The sequence below is a fragment of the Oncorhynchus masou genome, chromosome 6, assembly GCF_036934945.1.
Source record: "Oncorhynchus masou masou isolate Uvic2021 chromosome 6, UVic_Omas_1.1, whole genome shotgun sequence".
NCBI lineage: Eukaryota > Metazoa > Chordata > Actinopteri > Salmoniformes > Salmonidae > Oncorhynchus > Oncorhynchus masou.
The window spans coordinates 40,192,470-40,200,698 of NC_088217.1; positions in this window are offsets into that span (position 1 = coordinate 40,192,470).

The window sequence follows — 8,229 nt, forward strand, 5'->3', positions numbered from 1 at the left end:
TTATGTTAATTTCTCTACCATACGCCGCCTCCAAAGTCGTTTTAGAGACTTTGGCAGTACGTCCAACTGGCCTCACAACCGCAAACGTTGTGTAACCACACCAGCCCAGGACCTCCACATAAGGCTTCTTTACCTGTGGAATGGTCTAAGACGAGCCACCCGGACAGCTGATAAAACTGTGGGTTTGCACAACTGAAGAATTTCTGAACAAATTCTCAGAAACCGTCCCAGGGAAGCTCATCTGCATGCTCATCGTCCTCACCAGGGTCTTGGCCTGAGAAGAAGTGGAGAAGTGTCCCCATCACAGATGGATTACGGTTTCAACTGTGACAACAGATGGCAGACATCGTGTTTGGCGTTGTGTGTGCGCGAGTGGTTTGCTGACGTCAACGTTGTGAACAGAGTGCCCCATGGTGGTGGTTGGGTTATGGTATGGGCAGTCATAAGCTACGAACACAATTGCATTTCATTGATTGCAATTTGAATGTGCAGAGATACCGTGATGAGATCCTAAGGCCCATTATCATGCAATTCATCTGCCGTCACCTTATGATTCAGCATGATAATGCACAGCTCCATTGCACAAATATCTGTACACAATTCCTGGAAGCTGAAAATGATCAACTCTATGCGAAGATGTGCAACACTGCATGAGGCAAATTGTGGTCACACCAGATACTGACTGATTTTCTGATCCACACCCCTACCTTTTTTAAGGCATCTGTGACCAACAGATATATATATATATCCAAGTCATGCGAAATCCATAGATTAGGGCCTAATTTATTTATTTCAATTGACTGATCTACTTATATGAACTGTAATTCAGTAAAATCTTTGAAATTGTGGCATGTTGCATTTGTATTTTTGTTCAGTGTAATTAAGCTATAACTGTTAGGCTATAACTGTCCTCTCCAAGTTCAGCTGGAATTTAGCCCGAAAGGATTTCACAAATGTGATTGGTTGATGATGTGACATTTGCCTATGTCTAGTCTTACGCTGTGCAGAATATCAGATCTCAACAACAATAGGTGAAGTGTTTAACATCACCACTACCACATCCTTTTTATATAGCCTATATCTTGTCATGTGCAACTTAACTGCAAAATAGATTGTCATCAAATTCTCATCAAATGAATAGGATCAATGGAGACACTCAAGCTTTTTAATCCTGTATCTCTTGACACATTCACTAAAATAGTCATGGTCTCTAAACCTTCCAGCTGTCTACTAAACCTTCCAGCTGTCTACCCTATTCCAACTAAACTACTGAAAGAGCTACATCCTGTGCTTGACCTTCCTATGTTGAACATAATAAATGTCTCCCAAACTCACTCAAAGTGGCAGTAATAAAGCCTCTCTTGAAAAAGTACAAACTTGACAGGGACAATTTGAAGAACTATTGGCCTATATCAAATCTCTCTTTCCTCTCATTTGTTGTTATTATAAATGTTTTCCAAGAAAATATATTTAATCCTCTACCAGTACCTACGTTTCTTCCTAGGTTTTGGCCTTTCTAGGGAGTTTTTCCTATCCACCGTGCTTCTACACCTGCATTGCTTGCTGTTTGGGGTTTTAGGCTGGGTTTCTGTACAGCACTTTGAGATATCAGCTGATGTACGAAGGGCTATATAAATACATTTGATTTGATTTGACCAGTATTTTGGCGTTTAGCCATATTATTTGCTGTATTATAGATTCTGCCTCTTCTGGAAGATAAAATTGGAATTGTAGCTTCATTTCAAAATAAAGATACTTTAAAAAGGGTTTCATTTTCAAGTCATCAGAAATGAGTAGTTTTCATCTGTATGACAGCAAAGAACCTATCTGACCGGCAAGCAAGATCCAAATATCTGATCGGCCTGACCTGCCTATATTGCCGCCCGGGCCAGACCTACCTATCTGGTCTGCCGGCCGTGCCTGTCTATCTGGCCTGCCGGCCGGACCTGTCTGATATGATCAGCAGGACTTGCCTATCTGGCCAGCCGGACCTGCCTATTTGGAGGGCCGGCCGGCCGGACCTGCATATTTGGAGGCCGGACCTGCCTATTTGACCAACCCGGCTGGCCGGTCCTGTCAATCTTCCCGGCCGGTCAGATGGGTCACAATTTATTCCAAACACTAACCACATTAAAATTCAACCTTTCTATGCAAGTAAAGTACGTCTTTATTTATCATTTTTTTACCCCTTTTTCTCCCCAATTTTGTGGTATCCAATTGGTAGTTACAATCTTGTCTCATCGCTGCAACTCCCGTAAGGACTTGGGAAAGTTGAACACCGTGCATCCTCCGAAACACAACCCAACCAAGCCGCAATGCTTCTTGACTCAATGCCCACTTAACCCGGAAGCCAGCCGCACCAATGTGTCGGAGGAAACACCGTACACCTGGCGACCGTGTCAGCGTGCACTGCGCCTGGCCCGCCACAGGAGTTGCTAGTGCACGATGGGACAAGGACATCCCTGCCGGCTAAACCCTCCCCTAACCCGGACGACGCTGGGCCAATTGTGCACGGCCCCATGGATCTCCCGATCCCGGCCTGCCGCGACAGAGCCTGGACTCGAACCCAGAATCTCCATCAGCCTTAGACCACTGTGCCACTCGGGAAGCTGTAAAGTACATATCTGGTAAGAAATGTCATGACAGGCCTGATGAGAAAAGCAAATTTGTCGGTAAACTTCCCAACTGTCTACAACAACAAAAATACGCTAGACGACGTGGGATCTTTTGGTGTCTGTATTATGCGAGAAATTGGTCCTCCCACAACAACTCGAGAAAGCATGTAGTTTATTAGCCTACACATGAAATAAGTTATGATGTACTTCACAGGGTGGTGAAAGTACAATTTGATGAGATTGATGCTCCCTTCCAATGCTCTTTCCAAGGTTTTTATTCTGGTGATATTATGATCAGTGCTTGATTGCCATTTGACAAATAAAAATAATCTTGCTCTTTTGTCCATAATAATATCATCATGTAGGCTATACCCGCACTGAATATGCAAACTGTTGACTAGAGCGCAGATGCCAGAGTAGGCATATTAGCTATTTAGTTCTTTATTTGAATGTTGACAAAACCATCAGTAGATTTGAAAATGCGATGGAAACCCATTTAACTTGTATTTTTTTGTAGGAATTCAATGCAGACGTTATTGCTACAGTTGATGTCGGAGGTTTACATACACCTTAGCCAACTACATTTAAACTCAGTTATTCACAATTGCTGACATTTAATCCTTGTAAAAATTCCCTGTCTTAGGTTAGTTAGGATCACCACTTTTTTTCAAGAATGTGAAAAGTCAGAATAATAGTAGAGAGAATGATTTATTTAAGCTTTTATATCTTTCATCATATTCCCAGTGGGTCAGAAGTTTACATATACTCAATTAGTATTTGGTAGCGTTGCCTTTAAATTGTTTAACTTGGGTCAAACGTTTTGAATAGCCTTCAACAAGCTTCCCACAATAAGTTGGGTGAATTTTGGCTCATTCCTCCTGACAGAGCTGGTGTAACTGAGTCAGATTTGTAGGCCTTCTTGCTCGCACACACTTTTTCAGTGCTGCCCACACATTTTCTATATGATTGAGGTCAGGGCTTTGTGATGGCCACTCCAATACCTTGACTTTGTTGTCCTTAAGCCCTTTTGCCACAACTTTGGAAGTATGCTTGGGGTCATTGTCCATTTGGTAGACCCTTTTGCGACCAAGCTTTAACTTCCTGACTGATGTCTTGAGATGTTGCTTCAATATATCCACATATTTTCCTTCCTCATATTGCCATCTATTTTGTGAAGTGCACCAGTCCCTCCTGCAGCAAATTACCCTCCACAACATGATGCTGCCACCCCCGTGCTTCACGGTTGGGATGGTGTTCTTCGGCTTGCAAGCTTCCCCCTTTTTCCTCCAAACATAACAATGGTCATTATGGGCAAACTGTTCTATTTTTGTTTCATCAGACCAGAGGACATTTCTCCAAAAAGTACGATCTTTGTCCCCATGTGCAGTTGCAAACCGTAGTCTGCTTTTTTTATGTCAATCTGGTTAGCAGACTCCCATGGACCATTTTGGGGCCTGATTTGGAGTACTTTATTTCTTCCAACTCCCGTGTGATTTTGGGAATTTCTGTAATATTCAGATAGGGAAACGATCAGACTTTGAAGATACATAACAATACTGCATTCCACACTCTAGCTGCAGATCTGCTGCTGGGGTTTCTATGGGGAAAGGAGGCCAGAGGGAGATTCATGGATGGCAACACTTATCTTGGATCAGCACTCCTTCTCTGAGAAGCTTTTATGATGGGATGCTTCTTCACCGTACTTACCCATGAGGACAATGTTTATCAACTCCTGCACCTCCTAGTGTGGAGTGTTTCTGTGAAACCACAGGTGGCTTGTGTGCCTGCTGTGCCTGCACTTAAATGCAGTTTATTTTATGATGATCTCCTATTCCTGGAGCAGCTTTCATGTTTTCTCCTAACAAACATACAGCACATCAGAGCAGAATAGGAGTTATAATCTAGGATCCGTTTCCCACATTTTATGAAATGTGATCCAGAATACAGTAATCCTGGCCGTTGGACACTGTTTACCTGGGCCAGGATTACTTGAGGGTATAGTGGTAGGTGCCAGGCACACCGGTTTGAGTGTGTCAAGAATTGCAACACTGCTGGGTTTTCCACACTCCATGTGTATCAAGAATGGTCCATCAACCAAAAGACATCCAGACAACTTCACACAACTTTGAGTAGCATTTGAGTCAACACATGCCCAGAGGAATTTAAGCTGTTCTGAAACCAAAAAGGGGGCGTAACTCAATATTAGAAAGCTGTTCCTAATGTTTTGTATACTCAGTGTATCTGGCTACAGTAGCTAGCTAGCCAGTTCGACCAGTCACCCAACCCTCAATAAAGCTAGCTAAGTCAGTTAGCTAGCAAGCAACACATTGGTTGGCTAGCCAAACACATTTAACAATAGCTTTGTATCTAATACATACATGACATCAACTCTACTGATCTACTAAACTTGAATTTTCAGTCACACTGCATGTTGGTGGCAAGCAAAAGAAGGAGCTAGCTAGGTAGTTGTGTTAGCAAGTTCGATAAACTCTTGCTTACTCTTGCTTCCTCTGTCATCCACAAGTTAAAACATATTTGAATTCAATGTTATGAATGTATGAAACAAATACAATTCCATTATCCACGAGAAAGCTTTTTGGCAGTGACAATTGTTCTTCTCCTTCTGAAGAAATTTCTAAATTCTAACTCTGCTCTGTCAGTTGGAGACGGGGCTGGAGGTGAGGCTCGGGAACATTTCACTTTGTGTTTGACAGCTCAGGAAAAATATATTTTAAAATATATTTACAGATAAGTTCTATGTTAAAGTGTATTTTTTAAATAAACACCTCATTTATTTTTATTCTGTTTAATAAGTGGCATGTTGATAAACACATTTCCCCAATATATATACAGTACCAGTCAAAAGTTTGGACACACCTACTCATTCAAGGGTTTTTCTTTATTTTTTACTATTTCCTACATTGAAGAATAATAGTGAGACATCAACTATGAAATAACACATTTGGAATCATGTAGTAACCAAAAAAGCAAAAAAACAAATATATTTTAGATTCTTCAAAGTAGCCACCCTTTGCCTCGATGACAGCCTTGCACACTCCTGGCATTCTCTCAACCAGCTTCATGAGGTAGTCACCTGGAAGGTATTTCAATTAACAGGTGTGCCTTGTTAAAAGATTAATTTGTGGAATGTCTTCCCTTCTTAATGCGTTTGCGCCAATCAGTTGTGACAAGGTAGGGGTGGTGTACAGAAGATAACCCTATTTGAAAACTAAGAAAAACCCTTCAATGCCTAGGTGTATCCAAACTTTTGACTGGTACTATATATACAGTGGGGCAAAAAAGTATTTAGTCAGCCACCAAAAGTTCTCCCACTTAAAAAGATGAGGCCTGTAATTTTCATCATAGGTACACTTCAACTATGACAGACAAAATGAGAAAAAAATCCAGAAAATCACATTGTAGGATTTTTTATTAATTTATTTGCAAATTATGGTGGAAAATAAGTATTTGGTCAATAACAAAAGTTTCTCAATACTTTTTTATATACCCTTTGTTGGCAATGACAGAGGTCAAACGTTTTCTGTAAGTCTTCACAAGGTTTTCACACACTGTTGCTGGTATTTTGGCCCATTCCTCCATGCAGATCTCCTCTAGAGCAGTGATGTTTTGGGGCAACACAGACTTTCAACTCCCTCCACAGATTTTCTATGGGGTTGAGATCTGGAGACTGGCTAGGCCATTCCTGGACCTTGAAATGCTTCTTACGAAGCCACTCCTTCGTTGTCCGGGCGGTGTGTTTGGGATCATTGTCATGCTGAAAGACCCAGCCACGTTTCATCTTCAATGCCCTTGCTGATGGAAGGAGGTTTTCACTCAAAATCTCACGATACATGGCCCCATTCATTCTTTCCTTTACACAGATCAGTCGTCCTGGTCCCTTTGCAGAAAAACATCCCCAAAGCATGATGTTTCCACCCATGCTTCACAGTAGGTATGGTGTTCTTTGGATGCAACTCAGCATTCTTTGTCCTCCAAACACGACGAGTTGAGTTTTTACCAAAAAGTTATATTTTGGTTTCATCTTACCTTCTCCCAATCTTCTTCTGGATCATCCAAATGCTCTCTAGCAAACTTAAGACAGGCCTGTCTTAACTCAGCCCAGTCAAAACTGTTCGCTGCTCTGGCCCCCCAATGGTGGAACAAACTCCCTCACGACGCCAGGACAGCGGAGTCAATCACCACCTTCCGGAGACACCTGAAACCCCACCTCTTCAAGGAATACCTAGGATAGGATAAGTAATCCTTCTCACCCCCCCCCCCCTTAATGATTTAGATGCACTATTGTAAAGTGGCTGTTCCACTGGATGTCAGAAGGTGAATTCACCAATTTGTAAGTCGCTCTGGATAAGAGCGTCTGCTAAATGACTTAAATGTAATGTAAATGTAAATGCCTGGACATGTACTGGCTTAAGCAGGGGGACACGTCTGGCACTGCAGGATTTGAGTCCCTGGCGGCGTAGTGTGTTACTGATGGTAGGCTTTGTTACTTTGGTCCCAGCTCTCTGCAAGTCATTCACAAGGTCCCCCATGTGGTTCTGGGAGTGTTTCTCACTGTTCTTGAGATCATTTTGACCCCACGGGGTGAGATCTTGCGTGGAGCCCCAGATCGAGGGAGATTATCAGTGGTCTTGTATGTCTTCCATTTCCTAAAAATTGCTCCCACAATTGATTTTTTCAAACCAAGCTGCTTACCTATTGCAGATTCAGTCTTCCCAGCCTGGTGCAGGTCTACAATTTTGTTTCTGATGTCCTTTGACAGCTCTTTGGTCTTGGCCATAGTGGAGTTTGGAGTGTGACTTTTTGAAGTTGTGGACAGGTGTCTTTTATACTGATAACAAGTTCAAACAGGTGCCATTAATACAGGTAACGAGTGGAGGACAGAGGAGCCTCTTAATGAAATTACAGGTCTGTGAGAGCCAGAAATCTTGCTTGTTTGTTGGTGACCAAATACTTATTTTCCACCATAATTTGCAAATAAATTCATTAAAAATCCTATAATGTGATTTTCTGAAGAAAATAAATCTAATTTAGTCTGTCATAGTTGAAGTGTACCTATGATGAAATTACAGGCCTCTCTCATCTTTTTAAGTAGGAGAACTTGCACAATTGGTGGCTGACTAAATACTTTTTTGCCCCACTGTATAGACTTATCTTTTTTTCTATTGTGTTGACTATTTTTTGTTTATTCCATTCCATGTGTAACTGTGTCACATGCTTTGTTTAATCTTGGCCAGGTCGCAGTTGTAAATGAGAACTTGTTCTCACATTGCCTACCTGGCTAAATAAAGGTGAAATAAAAAATACATAAATAAACAACTGCATTGTTGGTTAAGGGCTTGTACGTGATCATGTCCCTGTAAGGTCTACACCTGTTGTATTCGGCACATGTGACAAATGCAATTTGATTGCTATGCAATTTTAGCCACATTAATTTCCTTTTTGGGATCCTTATTATCCACCCGCACAGTAGGTGGTGGAATGCACATCCAATTGTTGCGTACGCCACCATACTTTAGGAGATTCATGCAAATTGGCATACGTTTGGTTTGCTGGGTAATTGCAGCCTCATATTACATGCAGGAAAACACCCCTC